Here is an 18,204-nt window from a genome sequence, read left to right on the forward strand (position 1 = left end):
ACATGATGAAAAAGGTGGAATGGCGGGGTGCTGGAAACTGGGAAAGCAGCAAGGCAGTATGTATGTTGTGTGTAATCAGTTGCTCAGTGGTGTCCAACTCTCTGCGACCCCAGGGACTGTAGCCCACCAGTCTCCTCTGTCCATGGGATTTCCCCAGCAAGAATACTGGAGTGGGTTGCCATTTCCTTCTCCAGGGATCTTCCTGACCCAGGGATTGAACCTGGGTCTCCTGCATTACAGGCAGATTCTTTACTATCTGAGCCACCAGGAAAGTCCCAGTATGTACATACAGAACCCCATAACTTGAGAGATGAAGTGCTATGCACTGAATATTTGTGTCCCTCCCCCCAAATTCATATGTCAGAATCCTAACCCCCAATGTGATGGTGTTGGGAGGTAGGGACTTGGGGAGATGCTCAGGTCACAGAGGTGGAAGCCTCATGAATGAGGTTAGTGCCCTTATAAAAGACCCCAGAGAGCAGTCTCATTCCTTCTACCACGTGAGGACACAGTGAAAAGAGAGCAGTCTCTGCACCAGGAAGCAGGCCCTCACCAGACACTGAATCTGCTTGCTGCCTTGATCTTGGACTTCCCAGCCTCCAGAACCATGAGAAATAAATTTCTGCTGTTTAATTTTTTGTTTCATTATGGCAGCTCAAAATAAGACACAGAAGAAGGGCCAAATAATTGGCACTTCTTGCTAGACCAGGTATGCCACCCAAGCAGCTCCTTTCAAAATGCACACATTTGCAGAAGCTTCAGAGTTTCCAGATCCACCCTGCCATGCTGCCTCAGCTTGAAAATGAGTTCCTCAGGCTAGCTAGGTACTTTGAAGTGAAAAGGACAAGGAGAATTTCATTCAGGATTCATTCTAGTTAATAATCCCCAGTGGCTTCTAACATCACAAAGAGTAAGATGACCACACAACATGCATCTCCTAACAGAGGCACATGACACCATCTCTGTGGAAGTCTTGCTGAAAGGCAAATGTGAGTCTGATCAAACATGAATCCAACTACTCATTTACAGGAAAAACAGAGGACAGAGGAACATGTTAAAAGAAATCATGGGGATGCAATCAGCAATATCCAGATTCCCGGAAAGTCTACATAACAAATGATCTCATTTCTTCAACAAATAAATTGGAGAGCAAGAAGGAGAAAAGATATGGGGAAACCTGTAGATTAAAAAGTTTAAATAGGGGATTCCCTAGCAGTCCAATGGTTAAGACTCCAACGCAGCGCACATGAGTTCAATCCCTGGTCAGGGAACTAAGATTCTCGCATGGCCCAAAAAAAGTCATAAAAAAATCTTAAATACATATCAAGCAATTGCAATGTGTAGATAATAATTAGATCCTGATTCTAACAAAATATATAAGTAAACAAAATCCCATAGCATCTGAGAGATGATTGGAAATTTTAATCTTATTGGAGAGCTTATGGTATTAAAGAATTATTATTAATTAGTTTACATGTGGTAATGGTGGTGTGTCTGTGACTGTTTTTAAGACTCCCATGCTTGATCTAGAGATATATATCCAAGTATTTACAGATGAAATGATAATATCTGAGATTGGCTTCAAAATGTTCTAGGGGTGAATATTTATAACAGTATTATTCATAACAGACAAAAAGTAGAAACAACTCAAATGCCTATCAGGTGGTGAATGGATAAGCAAAATGTGATATGTCCATACAATGGAATACTATTCAGCAATTAAAAATGTATGAACAGTTGATACATGCCACAGCTTCAAAAACATGCCACATGTAGAAAGCTAGAAGCAAAAGCTGCATACTGTATGATTCCATTTATATAACATGCCCTAAAAATGCAAATCTATAGAGACAGAAAGCAAACTGGTGGCTGCAGAGTGCTCAGGATAATAATGAAAGTTCAGGAAAATGAGCACAAGGAATCTCTTTGGGGGTGATAAAAAATGTTCTAAAACTGGATGTGGTTATTGATATTTCTACAACTCTGTATATTGACTAGAAGCCATTCAGTTTTACACTTCAAATGGGTAAATTTTTTTAAATGGCTAAATTCTATAGTTTGTAAATTATAACTCAATAAACCTATTTTGCTTTTAGTGCTCCAGGGGATGGGAGGAAGAAGTGGGTGGGAATTAGAGACAAGATCAGCCATAATTGCTTAAGCTGGGTGATGGGTACATGGGGTTTATTAAGCTATTGTCTTTAATTTTGCATATGTTTGAGAACTTCCACAATAAAAAATAATTAAAAAGTGAGAGGAGGAAGTTGGAGGAAGTGGAAACTGAAAGTCATCAGGAAGTGAAGTTTCTCTGGGGACCTGCTACTCTCTCCATTTCTCTTTCTCATGTGTCACATTACCTCTCATGGTGTCCTGTGCCGCTCGAATGACCAATTGACAAAGCTGCTCAACATTCTCTAGTCCAAATTCCAGATGGCACCGTCTTCATGGTCTGGCTGATTGCCAAGGCCACTCTTAGGCCAAGCCCTTGGTGCCAGTCTCGGTAGGATCACTCTTGGGTCAGGTGCCCATTTCTGGTCCAAACAGTGAAGAAAGAAGGAAAGAAAGGAAGGGAGGAAGAAAGAAGTATGGGACTTCCCTGGTGGTTCAGTGGCCAAGACTCCATGCTCCCAATGCAGAGGGCCTGGGTTCCATCCCTGGTCAGGGAACTAGATCCCACATGCCTCAACTAAAGATCCTGCATGCCACAACTAAGACCTAATAAATAAATAATTTTTTAAAAGAAGGAAGGAAGGAAGGAAAGCAAGAGAGAAAGGAAGGAAGGCAGGAAAGGGGAAGAAAGAAAGACATGCAAAATGATATGCACCAAGTTCCCCAGGGAGGGGGCTGTAGAATAGGCTGTTTGCTCTAGAAGTGAAAGTTGAGTGAGACGCTAGCATGTCCTATATAGACCCCATTCCTGTTGCCCATAGAACATAACAGAAGGTGCTACCTTTCGGGAACTGCCTTTCCTGCATGCAGCTCTAGCAGTTGAGTCTGAAACCCAACAAGCAAGAATGAACGAAAAGTGATGGGATGTACCCTAGTCTAGTATTGGATGGCAAAGGTTAAAGAACAAGTCAAACTCCTCTTAAGGACCCACGGACGTTAAGTGTGGACCTAAAGAAACTCAGGAAGTCCCCAGCAACCTATAGAGGTCAGTGATTCAGCAGGCCCAGCACCTCTCCTCAACGCCTTTTCTCTGGTAACCTACTCTCAAGAGTTTTCTCCCCAAATTAATTGACCATAAAGATGATAAGAGATGTTTAAGAAGAAAAAGAAAAAACTTCTGGGTGGCCAGACCTGTGTCTGCCTTCTTGTGGCGGGGCAAGTAAGTGACAGTGAGTGGTCTGCTAGCAGCAGGTCACCCCTGCCACCTCTGAAGAGGCTGATTACAAACATTTCCCCGGTTATTACCCCACAAGCGCACCTACCACCTCCCACACAAGTGGCATGTTGCCTTAGGCAGGGAAAGTGCTACATTTCAGCAAAGAAAGCTATTCAGCCTCCAAGCCCCATTGGCTTGTCCCGCTTGAATACACCACAGGAGAAGTAGGACTCTCCACCTGCTGCAGTTACACTTCAGCTGCCACTCCAGCTCTTTGACTGGGTTAATGCCAGCCAAATGCTGGGGTAAATTCATGATGCCAAAGAAACACTGAAGACTGCCACAGTGAATTCCAACTAACTGACCCCTTTTCCCTCTGCCTGTAAGCGCCAAAGGAGCATGTCTCTGATGGGACCAGTCTAGCCAAAGCTGCTGCACAAGCTCCGTATCTTAGTCACTCTCCATAATTGCTTACCATGGCAGATGTGAGGAGCTCAACACAGCTCAGCCTTCACAAAGGACATTTTGCTTCAAAATGGACCAGACTCAAGTACATTAAGGACAGGTGTGCATGCCCTGAAGTGCTCTTTGCCCAACTCTTAATCTCTACTTTTTGGATCCCAGCTTCCCCCCTCACATGTCCCCAAAGCTCCGTGGCACACATGAGCAAGCTCTCCTGAAGGAAATCATGATGTCTCCACCAAGAAATAAAATATCAGGATGAGAGAGATTTTAACTAATAACATTCGCCCTCCTCTAACATTTACTTTTCATTAGGCTCGCTTCTTTCTTTGTGTCACTGGCTTTCTAAGTCTATTCATTTCATCCACTAGTCCTTCACCTTCAATCAAACCACGGCTTTGCATTCAAACATAATTTCACTATTAATTGAGCTTTTACCTTACTCTTACTTACCTTACTTACCTTACCTTACCTTACTTCTTCATAGATTTTGGCTGCTATAATAGAAAACAATGGGGTCTCTTCCTCATTTGCCAGCCACAGAAGTACGTCCCAGTGATTCTATATCCACCAGCAAGCCTCCCATCACAGAAAGCACCCTTACCCAAGATACCATGAGAATCTGCCACTTGACCCTCATCTCCTCCCCTTTGTATTGTTGGTGGGGCTCAGAACAGAATTATTTTCCAAGGGCAAATGACTCCTTCCAGATACAGTCAAGGCTCTGGATCAATTCTGGTGGTTTGCTGATCACCAACACTAGCCCTAGACCATGAAGTTAGAGTATAACCAAGCTGCAGTGGGGGATGCTGAGCTCAGCACAGGCCAGGAGCCAACTTCTAGGGCTGGAGCAACGAACCCGGGATCCTTAGACTCCAGATTACATGGACTTGCCTTCATAGGTCATGAACCCCCTACAACTATATTCAGATTGGTGTGTCTGTATGTGTGTATGTGTGTGTACATGCAATATTTGGTGGACAGGGTCCCCAGCTTTCATTAGTTTCTCAAAGGTGTCCCCGATCTAAAAAGCAAACAGTTTAGCATCACTGTACTCAAAGAAACACTAAGCTTGGTCAGCAGTTCTCCCCATGGTACTGTGAAGAAGAATAAAGAGCCAGAGAATCGGGCTGGGCATGATGAAACTGAGGATGAAAGTTCAGGGCCATTTTCTTCAGAACCACACAGCCCAGTCCCAGCCACCAATCCAGATGGAAATCCTGGCTCCAGGGTTCAGATATCGCAGTGATCTAAAAATCTTGCCTGACTGATCCATGGACAAGTGTGCATTGAAAATGTAGTAATGCAAACTGAATCACTGGGATAACATTTATACATCCCTGCCCTTCCTATGGACCAGTCCTCTCATTAAAAGGATGAAACTGAGCCCAGGGAGGGGAAATGGCCTACCTACTGTCATTCAGGAAAACTGACTAAGCCTGGCTACAAGCTGGATTTCTCTGACACCCCCATATTACCACATAGCACCTATTGGTTTCACCTGTCCTCTCCCTGCACTTGGGACCCCTATGGAAGACAAAGGCCTATAGTTAGTAATAGATACTGATCAGGTCATTTTGAATAAGGCTTCTAAAATTCTGATTCTGGAATAACCAGAGTCAGCATCCCAGTGGGAGAGGGAAAACCAAAAGAAATCCACCAGAGACTGACTTCATTCCAGCAAATGGAACCCTGACCAAACGTGAACATTCCTTAGGAAAGAACACGAAAAGGTTAAGTACGGCAATAGCCACAAGAGGCCCGTAGGTACTTTAGAAAGTACCTTATCGAAAACCCAGGGCAATGTGTACCAAGAATCCAAAATATCAGAAACTTTGAACGAATTACCTTTGAGCAACTAAGAAGCCAAGTGAGAGAGAGACGAGCTGTAAGATAAATGCTCCTTCTCCAAATGGAAAGGTGGCTCAAGCAAAGGAAACAAAGATGCTCTTGAAAAGTGTCAGAACAAAGGCACTAAAACTCAGGGGGACCAAGGGAACTGAAAAGGAACCAGACAAGTTACCTAAAAGCCAAATTTGAGATCTAGTCTAAGAAGAATGCCGGCAAGACAATGGGGACAACTGACAGTTCGGATAGCAGCCATGTTTGGGAGATCAAAAAGTGAACAAATACCAAGCAGAATATCAGTGGGATGTCTGCTCCCCAGTCCCCACTAGAAGTGTCCAAGTCATGAAATTGAGTGAGTGAGTGAGTGAAGTCGCTCAGTCATGTCCGACTCTTTGCAACCCCATGGACTAATGTAGCCCACCAGGCTCCTCCATCCATGGGATTCTCCAGGCAAGAATACTGGAGTGGGTTGCTATTTCCTTCTCCAGGGGATCTTCCCAACCCAGGGATCGAACCCAGGTCTCCTGCATTGCAGGCAGATGCTTTAACCTCTGAGCCACCAGGGAAGCCCTCCGCTAGAGAGTGGCAAATGCTGTGGATGTCCAAGGCCTACAGAATAGCTTAACTGTGCGCCCGTCACTAAGACTCAGGGGCAAAGTGTCTACATGAAACTAGGTCCAAAAATGCAGCCTGTCCTCATCAAGGGCCCCATGACAAGACTGCCACATGGCCAATATGAGCTCCATTCATAAAGTAGGGTCCTAAAGAGATCCCAGGGCACAGGCTGGGCAACACCTAAGTTTTAAGTCAAAGAATGAGTTCAATGACCATTTGGACAACAGTTTACACAAGATGAAGTCATGCCAGACCAATCTATCAGAAATTTTTAAGCAGTAAAAATACATATGGATTAAAAAGGGAATGTGAAAACAAAAGATTTTGACACAGTTCCAAACCACCATTGGAGTGCAGGTACGGTTGTATCAGGATAAATGATGGGCACAGGGACAAGAAACAGGGAAAAACCTGATTTTCTCTGAGGACAGAAGTCTAGACTCTGTATGTGTGTGTGCACGCTCAGTCATGTCCAACTCTTTGTGACCCCATGGACTGTAGCCCACCAGGCTCCTCCATCCATGGGATTTCCCAGGCAAGAATACTGGAGTGGGTTGCCATTTCCTACTCCAGGAGATCTTCCCAACCCAGGGATCAAACCGCATCTCCTGCATTGGCAGGCGAATTTCTTTATCACTGAGCCACCTGGGACACCCTCTAGACATTATGGCCTCCCAAAAAAAACTGATGAAGAGATCTAGTTCACCTGACTTACTCAAAAATTATGTGGAAGAAAGTCAGCCTAGTAAAAACTTCAGGTTTCCAGGCAACACTCAACCCTTCTGAGTAGTAACATGTTAAGCTCTTTAGATTAAACTGCAGAAGATGCTGAGAGGCTGAACGAGTGGGCTGAAAAGTAGCAGGTGAGCGTCGGTGTAGGCAAGCAAACATAATGCACCATGGAAAAGAATCCCATTAACCACTCAAAATAACACATGAAGCAATCAAGCCTTCTTTGTACAATCCTTGGGACATCTGCATCCAAAATGAAAGGGCTAATTCTTCTATTATATAAATGGAGTGACACAGAGGTCATCCAGCTAGAGATGAGGATATGGAGGCTGAGGGACAGAGCCGGGACTAGAACCCAGGCCAGAGGACTTCACTGGGAGCACAGCAATCACAGAAGAGTGCATGCATGTGTGCTAAGTCGCTTCAGTCGTGTCTGACTCTGTGCGACCCTATGGACTGTAGCCCGCCAGACTCCTCTGTCCATGGGATTCTCCAGGCAAGAATACTGGAGTGGGTTGCCATGCCCTCCTCCTAAGGGGATCTTCCTGATCCAGGGATCGAACCAGTATCATCTCTTATGTCTCCTGCATTGGCAGGCAGGTTCTTTACCACTAGCCCCACCTGGAAAGCCCCAGCAAAGAGTATTAGCCTTAAAGTATGAGTGGACAGATGAAGGAGTCTTAGAAACAGTATGGTATAATGGAGGGAGCACAGGTTTTCAAGCCAGATACATTCTAACTGTGTACAAATTCAGCAAGCTGCTTAATTGTTTTGAGTCTCGGTTACCTCAACTGTAAGATGGGAATCATAACATACTTTCCAAGGTTGTTATCAGTAGAAGTATTTTAAAAGTGCTCTACAAAGGGATAAGAATAGACATTTCTCCAAGGAAGATATACAAATGGCAATACACACATGAAAAGATGCTTGACATCACTAGTCATTACGGGAATGCAAATCAAAACTGCAATAAGATTCTACTTCACATCCAGTAGGATAGTTATAATCAAAAAAGGAAAATAACAAGCACTGGCGAGGATGTGCAGAAACTGAAATCCTAATACACTACAGGTGCACATGTAAAATGGTACAGCTGTTGTGGAAAACAATTTGGCAGATCTTCAATAAGTTAAACAGAATCACTACATGATCTAGAAATTACACTCCTAGGCATATGCCCAAAAGAATTGTAAACAGATGTTCAAACAGAAACTTGGATATGAATGTTCATTGCAGCACTATTCACAATAGTCAAAAGGTAGAAACAGCTCAAATGTCCATCAACTGATACACAGATAAGCAAAAGGTGGTATATCCATACAATGAAATACTATTCAGTCATGAAAAGGGATGAAGTACTGACACATATCACAACATAGATGAACCCTGAAAACACAATGCTAAGTGAAAGAAGCCAGTCACAAAAGATGACATAGTATATGATTCCATTTATACAAAATGTCCAGAATAGGTCAATTTAATATATTTGAGACAAAAAAATAGATTAATGATCATTTAAGGCTAAGGAGTGGGGACATGGGATGTGGGATAATGGGCTATTAGCTAAAGGGTTTCTTTTTAGGTCATGAAAATATTCTAAAATTGAGCATGGTGATGGTTGCACATATCTGTGAATATACTCAAATCAGTTGAATTGTACACTAAATGGGTATATGGCATGTAGTAAGTAAGTAAGTGTTAGTCGCTCAGTCGTGCCCAACTCTTTGTGACCCCATGGACTGCAGCCCACCAGGCTCCTCTGTCCATGAGATTTTCCAGGCAAGGATACTGGAGTGGGTTGTCATTTCCTTCTCCAAGGGATCTTTCCAACCCAGGGATCGAACCCGGGTCTCCTGCACTGCAGGCAGATTCTTTACTGACTGAGCTACATGTAGAATACATCTCAATAAAGCTACCTAAATAAAAACAGTATGTTCTACAGACACATCTACAGTGATGTGTCGGTAAAGGTTTAACATCTGGCTTTCAGAGAAATAAAGTCCTGATTTGTAGTGTTTGATGATTTCCATGGTAAAAATACTCCCTTGGCCAATTTCAAGTGACCAATGTGATGTCAGTCAACATGGAGTTGTGAGGAGTTGTGTGGTAGCACATCATTATAAAGTATTTGCACTATACATATACAATGAGCATAGATAATCACGGATAATAGTAAAAGGTGATGAAATAATTAGGAAGTGATGTGTTTTGAGTATTTATTATCTTTTTTGAATGTAATTCATTTAACTGTACACTTATGCAATTTAATTTTTAACCATCACTTGCAAAATTCCTGATAACACAACAGACCAGTACACCAGCTCTCATGAACCAGTACAGATTGTCTCTAGACTGTCTCTACCACACTGTACCACAGAACACTCTTTCTGAAGACTTTCACATGAGCAGCTTCTAGAAAACTGCCACTTTTTGCATTCCTCTGGGCAAAAACTCTAAAAATTATATGGTCATTACAGTTTGACTTGAAGAGGTTGCTTTCTTCCCCTCTAATGCTGATATCTGAGCATGGCAGAAATATTTTCCTAAATGTGGAAACATAATCCTACTTTCTATCAACTCCATTTTAAGGCACTTTGGCCACATCTCTACAGCCAACAAGCAATACTAACAGTTCAAGGAATGCACCAGAACATACTCTAGGAACCACCTCTCTCTCTAGCTGACCTACAGGCTCTGCAGCTCCCTTCTGATTCTTAACACCATCAAACTCTGTTTTTTTTTAAATCAAATTTCCAAGTCTTAATTCAATGAAAAGTAAAATATAAATTTGCCTTTGAAAACTCCACAGACCCTAACATTTCATGCAGAGACAGGGGAGGTTTAAAGTGTTTGGTACTTTGAATATCCAATACTCACCAATCCTACATCAGTTTTAACCACCCAAGTCCTCCACTCACGTGTCATAAAACAGAGTAGGCCGTTTCAGTGTTCCTGGCACCTGACATGGCACCAAAGTTAGGCTGTGAAACTCTAGAGCCTTTGGACAACTTGATTCAAGAAGAGTTAAGTGTGGTTCCAAAGATGAGAGGATTTAAATCTTTCCGGCCCTGAGGATGACAGTAAGCAAAGCAGCTATGGAGAGTGGGCTCTGTAGTTATCCATATGCTATTGGGGTGGCTTAGAGCAAATTATTTAGATTCTCTGAGCTTCAGTTTTCTCATCTATAAAATAATGAATATTAACAATACCCACCTCATTAGATTGTTGGAGAATTACATGAGATTAAGGTGTATAAAGCTCCTCATGTATAAGTGAGGAACTTTAAAAAGGAAGTTTTAAAAAGTTGCTTAGGATAGGGAAGCGAAATCATGTCTCTGCTAAGCATCTGGGCTATAAATTCAGAGTCAGTCCTAAATTCAAATTCAAGCCTTGCCTGTTTCTGAGTGACTCTGAGTAAGCCACAGCTTCTGTCTAAGCCTTTGGTTCCCCATATATAAAATGAGGTAAATGATAGCACAGTGTTCATTAAATGAGCTGGGAGAGGTCAAGTGCTAGGTACACTGTTAAATCCTCAGTAAATGAGAGCTGCTATACTGCCATGAGGGGATGTACACAATTCTGCAAGCATTTGGAAAGAGCTCACATCGTGTTCCCATCACAGAGGGATAAAGGGGCGAGAACACTGATTACTCAAACACAAGGGTACGCTGATGAGAGCCAAGACGGGGTACTGGGAGGCCTGATGATTCCCTCAGAGAAAAGTAAGTGTTCTAATGCTGGAGGTGGAATCCTGAACACCCAAACCATTTGCTTTGGGTTTTTTCCCCCTGGGGACTTATTTTTACATACAGTTTTATTTAGGTATAATACATTTAGATTAAACTGCAAAAATCTAAACAGTACAATTTGATGAGTTTTGAGATAGGAGTACACCACAAATCATCACCACCACCATCAAGATAGAGAACATTTGTGTCATCTCTAAAAGATTCTTCATACCCTTCCCTCTCTCTTCCCCCATCTCAACACAACCACTGATCTGCTTTATGGCACTTAGTTGCATTTCTGGAATTTTACATAGTAAGGAATCCATATAGTATGTATTCTCTTTGAGTGGTTTCTTTCACTCAGCATAATTATTGTGAGATTCAGCCATGCTGTTGTATACAGCAACACTTTGTTCTCTTTTCAGCTAAGTAGCCATCACCACACTCAACTTTAGAATATTTTCTTAACCTCAATGTGTGAATTCACCTGTTGATAGATACTGAAGTTGTTTCCAGTTTGCATCTTACAAATAAAAGTTCTATAAACATTCATGTACATCTTTGCATGGACAAATGCTTTCATTTCTTTTAGGAATGGAAAAGCTAAGTCGTATGTTCAGTGTACATTAAATTTTTTTAAACCAGCCAAACTCTTTATCAATGTGGCTGTTTTATTTTACATTCCAAAAGCAGTGTATCAAAGTTATTGTTTCTCCAAATATCCTCACCAATTATATGGCAAGGATTTATGGAGAAACACTAAGTATTGTGATGTGCCTTGGTATGGTTTTCATGTTTCCTGTGCTAGAGTTTTGTTGAGGTTCTTAGATCTGTGGGTTTATAGTTTTTATTTTTGGAAAGGTTTCAGTGATTATCTCTTCAAATAACACTTCTGTCTTCCTAACTTCTTCTGGGACTCCACTTATTATTTTAGGCTACTTGAAATTGTCCCACAGCTCACTGTTTCCCTACTTATATTTTTTCTCTTCATTTTGGACAGCTTCTATTTCTATGTCTTCAAGTTCACTAAACTTTTCTGCTGCAGTATCTAATGTACTAATAATGTCATCTATTGTATATCTCAGACATTATATTCTTCATCACCATAAGTAAGATTTAATCTATTTTCTATCTTCTCTGTCTCTCCTTGACATGCCTACACTTCCCTCTACCTTCTTAAACATACAAAATACATGTTTTAAGTCACTTTACTTTTTGTTGTCCAATTTCATCATCCATGTCTATTTATATTTAAGAATTTTTCTTGTTATGGGTTGTATTTTCCTGTTTTGCCTGCCTTATAATGTTTTATTAGATTTCAGACTTTGCAAATTTTACCTTCTTGTGTGATAGAGAATTTTGTACTCCTTTAAATATTTCTGAGCCTTGCTGTAAGTTGCAGTAAAGATACTTGAAAACAGTTCAACTCTCTTAAAGCTTGCTTTTAAGCTTTGCTACATGGAACCAGAACAAACTTTACACCAACTTGGCTCCACTGCTGAGGTAGTCCTCTCTGAGTACTCAGTCTAATGCCCTGAATATTATGAGTTTCTTCTCTCTGGCTGTTGGGAAACTGAGCTATTCCCAGTCCTGTGTGAGCTCTAGAAATCACTCCACCTACCCTTTTGGAATCAGGTCTCCAGAGCTCTCTCTCTCTCTCTGGGAAGCTCCTCTCTGAAACATCCCTTGCAAATTCTAGCCACCCTTACCTACCTTCCTGAATTCTGACCTCTGTCTTCTCAGCTTAGGCAGACTTCTAGGCTCAGCCTGGGTTCCCAACTGGTAAACTTTCTCTAGGTAGTAAACTGGGGCAATTGTAGGGCTCATCTCATTTGTTTCCCTTTCCTTGACAATCACTGTCCTGCACATCCTATTTTCCAACGTGGGACAACCATTATTTCATATGTTTTGCCCACTTTTTCAGTTAGTTAAGAAGGAAGGATAAATCCAGCCCCTGTTACTCGTCTATGGCCAGAGGAAGAGGTCCAGTTTTCAGTTCTTAAATAGTTGAGGTGGATTAGTTTGGGGATTTTTAATAACATTAAGATATAAAATAGATGGAATCAGTCAAAACAAGACAGAATCCTTGGAGATTACCTAACACTACCCCCACTTCATTTGGTGGATTAACAGAACTGAGATCAGAGAGGGGAGGGTATCTTCCCAAAGTCACACACCTAATTCTAGCCACAGAATTAGGACTAGAAATCAGGTCTCCTGCTCTTTATTTTTATTCCATCTGGTTATTTTCTGTTGATTTTTTCTTCCAAACCATTTTATTTGGATAGATACAGCTTGGAAATCTAGACCTTCTGTCCTGCCCAAGCCCACTGAGCGGGAAAAATTAGCTCACACCCATAGGGTATTTAATTTCATGTGATTTTTGCAATCACAATCCCTAAGGTTGGCCTAAAGTGAATATCAGAGCAGCTCATAACACTGAAAAACTTAAAATACCCCCATGGGTAGGCACTCTAGAACAAAACCATATATTTTTCCCCATTGACTTATTATGAACTCACTATGCAGGAAAGAGTGTGACTTAGAATTTAGATTGGCTAATTTAGTCATTTCACCACCTATGGGAACCATGTATCCTACAGAAAGAAGCCATTATCACTGCAACTGCATTTGTCTTCCCACAGTTTTAGCTATTCATCTGGATTCAAAAACTCTTTCTGGGCTTGGTCTCTGGGAGCTTTTCTTTCTGTCCTGCCTCTCGACTCTTCCAAGAAGCAGCCTAGGATATGCTCCTGCTTTGGAGTCAGAACAGGCTTTACATCTCAGCTCCAAAACTTACTTGCTGTGTGACCTTGGGTAAAGTTACTTAACCTCTCTGTAAGGACAGGGAGGGTATTGGCATATATTGATTCTAACGCTCATTTCCATTTGCATTTTAGCACCTTTGAAATCAAGATGCATATTGCCAGCAGTGGTGTGATGGTTAAATTTGCAGTTTTTTATTCTTAATAGTATAGGATATCTTGGATTCTAAAAACACTGTGTTAATCTCTAACATGCAGAGTTTCCTCAAGGATTAAATAGGATAAAGCAAGCATACATACAGTTTGGCAAGTGGTAGGTGCTGAAGGACTCCTGCACTCCCACTGTTACTGGAACCAATACCTGACTGGGTCCTGGGCCTCTGACTTCCCTCACCCGGCAGCTGGTACATCCATCGGGGCAGTCTGACAAGGTGAACAAGTCTGGGAAGACCGGGCTGGCACACTGCAGCTGGTGTTGCAACTTGTGATTGTCATCAGGCCCTAGAGGCTTTCTAGTAGCTTCCTGCCCTCCAGTTCTGCATCATTAACACCACTAGCCTGATCTTACCTCTGCTGCTAAGGTGACTTCTGGTGCCATCATCCCAGACTCTCCCTGTCTCATCCCAAAGAACCTCCACAGAATCTAACAAAGCTTGTCAGTCGAAGGGCTCTCCCAAGGCCATTGGAATCAGACCCTGCAGGGCCTGAAGCCAGATCCACATTCCCCAAGGCCCCCCACATACCTCGAGTTGGGATGCTGATACTTGCATGCCTTTGAAATTCAAGGACACCAACTCTGCTCCCGCCTGGAGGGAAAAAAAGAAGAAATAGACACCTGAGGATTAACAACCCTCAAACAACTCCCTGTACAGAAAAGTGGCTTATATTTACTCCTCAGGGCTTCCCCACCTTTTGTACTGTCTCCTGTAAGCAGACTGACTTTGGGTGCAGAAGCCTCATCGCACCCAAGTTCTTCCATCATGTCGCTTGGCACTAAGGGGTGTAGCTGCTGATTCCATGAGCCCACCTCTCTGAGGCACTTACTTCTGACATGTACCGAGAGGTTTTCTCCCTGTGCCCTGCTGGATCCCAGCAGTCCAGGAAACTCTCAGGACCACGGTGAAAAAGAAGAAAGAGCAGGACAGATTAGACTAGCCTTTGTCTCTGGTCACTTCTCCCAACTTGACAGTCTCCCAAGTGATTCTAAAATATGGAGTCTGAGTGAACAGCCACATGACAGTTCATGCCACCCAGGATTCTGCACCATGGCCAATGTGAGACTGGGAATTAATAATTGTGAGCGACTATCATGGAAACTGTCTCCAAGAAAAACAACCACATTTATACCATTCAAACTTCGGAAGATAAAAACAGGCCTAGCCACGCCCCCCCTTAAAAAAAGACAAGAAATCTACAGCAAATGATAGGACTTGAAATCCAAAGAACATCCTGGGGCCTGATTCTACACTTGCCTTGTATCCCTGCCCAAAGGCATGGGGTGCAGTGGAGGGAGGGGTGGATCTCCATCCATCCCATCAATCAACTCAGAATCTTGTATCATCCTAGATCCTCCCAAGCACCTCCCTGTCCTTATCCCTCTCCACTGCCAACTTTGCCTCTCTAGGGGTCTATGCTCAACCCCCTTGTTGTGACCTGTTGAGACTGTTCTGTCTCCTGCCACAGCCTTCTTTGTGCTCTTTCCCCATTCAAAGTCTTGCCCCCTCCACTCCCAACCCCAGCTCTGTTTCTAGGAGACCCTAGAAAAACAGAACTCTTTCCACATGGCCTTGCACAGAAACCACCAATTAAAACTGAAAATCGTTTTTAAATAATATATAATCTTATCATACACTAGATGATAACTTATAACACATCCACCTTCATATTCTGAATTCATATATAAAAAACGTATAGGCCATTTTAAACAAAAGTATCTAGGGGACTTCCCTGGCGGTCCAGTGCTTAAGACACTGCACTTCCACCGCAGGGGGAACAGGTTTGAACAGGTCAGGGAACTAAGATCCCACAAGCAGCTGTGGCACAACCAAAACAAAAAATAGTATCTAATTTTATACTCTTATTTTGTTCACTTATTAAACCTTCAAAAAAAAACAATGAACAATAATGGCAGAATATTTGTTAAGATTGCATGGTGAGAACAACGGGGAGTTATATGATGATTCTCATCATATTTGTGCATGTTTGAAACTGTGCATAATAAAACATATCCTCAACGGCCCTCCACGGATCTCAGGATCAAGTCCAAACTGGCATTCAGGGCCCATCAGGATTTTCCTCCACTCCATTTTTCTGGCTCACCTGCTGGCATTCACCGTGCTGCAGCCTCTCTTGGCACCCAGCTCTCTGCTGCAGCCCTCTTTGCCCATGCATCTCCTTCTAGAAGAACATATTCTCCCCGTCTGTCATGCCCAGAAGACGTCTCATCACTCCTTGGAAACCAGATGAAAACAACCCCTCCTCTGGACCACCTTCCTGGACAAGACTCTCTTCTGGGAGGCAGAGGGAGTTACAGTCTGGTGTTTGCCTGCCTGGTAAAGAGCAAACAATTGATGTGCATGTGTTTGGGAGAGGCCCAGAAAGTCTTAGTTAATACTGAAGTGAAAGTCACTCAGTCATGTCCGACTCTTTGTGACCCCACGGACTATACAGTCCATGAAATTCTCCAGGCCAGAATACTGGAGTGGGTAGCCTTTCCCTTCTCCAGGGGATCTTCCCAACCCAGGGATCGAACCCAGGTCTCCCACATTGCAGGCGGATTCTTTACCAACTGAGCTATTAGGGAAGCCCCTAGTTAACAAAGCAGGTACATTTACTTGAACTTCTGGCAAGTTGGGTAATCTCTCGGCTTCTGCTTCTGTCTCTATAAAAATGAAGATAATAGCAGCACTTATCTCACAAGGCTGGGGTAAGGATTCGGGGGTATTCTCTGTACAAACAGTTTTCCCACAGTACCTGGGGGTGGGTGGACCAAGAGACTGACTTACAGACAGACTTCAGTCAAATACCAGAGTGGATAATTGAGCAGCTCCTCTTAGAGGAAATGCTCCCAAGGCCTACAGGAAAGGAACTGCTCTTTAGCTCTTGCTGGGAGCTAGAGCAAATTGTGGCAAATCGGTGATATCAGAGTCACTTCCTCTCAGAGTCCCGGAGAGGTTCATACTTGGGGGAGGGTGGGAGTGAGGCGGGGGTGGGGGGGGTCTTTCAAGGTCGAGGCCCCAGGCCCCGGCCAGCTTTCTGCTTCTCTTCGGAAGACGCGTACCAATCTGGGGCCTGACCCTGGACCGAAATCCGGGGGGGCTAGTCGGCAGGAAAACCAGCCCCGGTGACGCTCCCCAGTCTGTGAGTCTCCAGTGAGCTCCGACCGCCCGGGGCGCTGATGCGGGGTGAGCGGCGCTAAGCGGGCCCGACGCAGTGCCCCCCGCCCGCCCGCTCCTCCGGACGCCCGCAGCCTCGTGCGTCAGCGGCGCGGGCGGGCGCGGGCGGGCGCGGGGAGGAGGGGGGCGCCGCAAGGTGAGGGCCCCGCGCCGCCTTAAGACGCCGCGCGCCCCCGCCGCCGCTCAGAGCTCGCAGCGCGCCGCGCCGCCCGGACGTGCGGGCTCGGGCGCCCCGGCTCTCGCCGCTCGCGCCGCTGGGTTCCAGCTAGCGGCCGCCGGCGCCTCTGGAGGCCGCCCGGTCGAGCGCGCCGAGGGACCGGCACGCAGCTCCCGCGGCGCGACGCCTCCGGCAGCAACAGGTAAGCGGCCCCAGCCCTGCTCCCCGCGCCCAGCCGGACCCCCGCGCTCTGGCGCCCCGGACGCCCCGTCCGTCGCGGCCGGACGGCGACTGCGCTGCCCCGCGTGGGGTCCCCCCGCCCAAACCCCCGGCGCGGCCCCTTCTCAGCCAGTCCCTCGCCCTCGCTTTTTCACTCGCACTTTCCCTCGTCCCCCGCCCCTATCGTCTCGATGTGTTCTCATTCTTTCTCACATTCTCTGCTTCCCATCCTTTTTAAATTTTTTCTGTCTCTGTCTCTTGCCCTGTCTCGCCTTCTTCTGTCTCTCTCTCATTGGCTCATTCATTGACTCTAGGTCTCTTTTCTGTATCATTCTCTCTGTCTCTGGGTGGCTCTCATTCTGACTCTCATCTTTTTCTGTCTCTGTCTCTTGATGTTTTCTTATTCTCTTTCACTGTCTGCCTCTCAATCTCTTGCGCTCTCTCTCTCAGACTTCTCCCCCACCACCTCCGCCTCTTCCCCGGCTCTCCCCAGCTCACCCATCCCTCCACCCGCCACCGCCGAGGTCAGGAGGCCAGGTGGGCTGGAGAATGCAGACAGGATGCCGAATTGGAGGGGTGGGGGCGTCCGCAGTAGGCATCCCCCCTGCATCCAGCCGCTATGGAGCTGTGAGAAACTGGGAGCTTTATCCGCCAGAGCCCGTGGCGGCCAAGGAGGCAGCTGGTTTCCATGGTAAAATAAAGTCGACAGAGAGCTAGAGATCAGAGACAGAGATCCAGCCAGAGATAAACCGAGGTGAGAGATCATCGGAGAAGGATGGTAAAAGAGACTGCACACACACTCAAACATACCAAAAAAAAAAAAAAAAAAAAGTGTTTCGCGAGAGTCCCAGAGAAGAGAGTAAGAGACAGAGAAGCCGACTCCCTTTAAGTGCACGCGCTGGTAAGAGTCTGAATAACGCAGAGGCAGAGGTAATCAGGAGACACGGAGTAGATCCTG

The sequence above is a fragment of the Odocoileus virginianus genome, unplaced genomic scaffold (genome assembly GCF_023699985.2).
Source record: "Odocoileus virginianus isolate 20LAN1187 ecotype Illinois unplaced genomic scaffold, Ovbor_1.2 Unplaced_Contig_1, whole genome shotgun sequence".
In the NCBI taxonomy this organism is placed as follows: domain Eukaryota; kingdom Metazoa; phylum Chordata; class Mammalia; order Artiodactyla; family Cervidae; genus Odocoileus; species Odocoileus virginianus.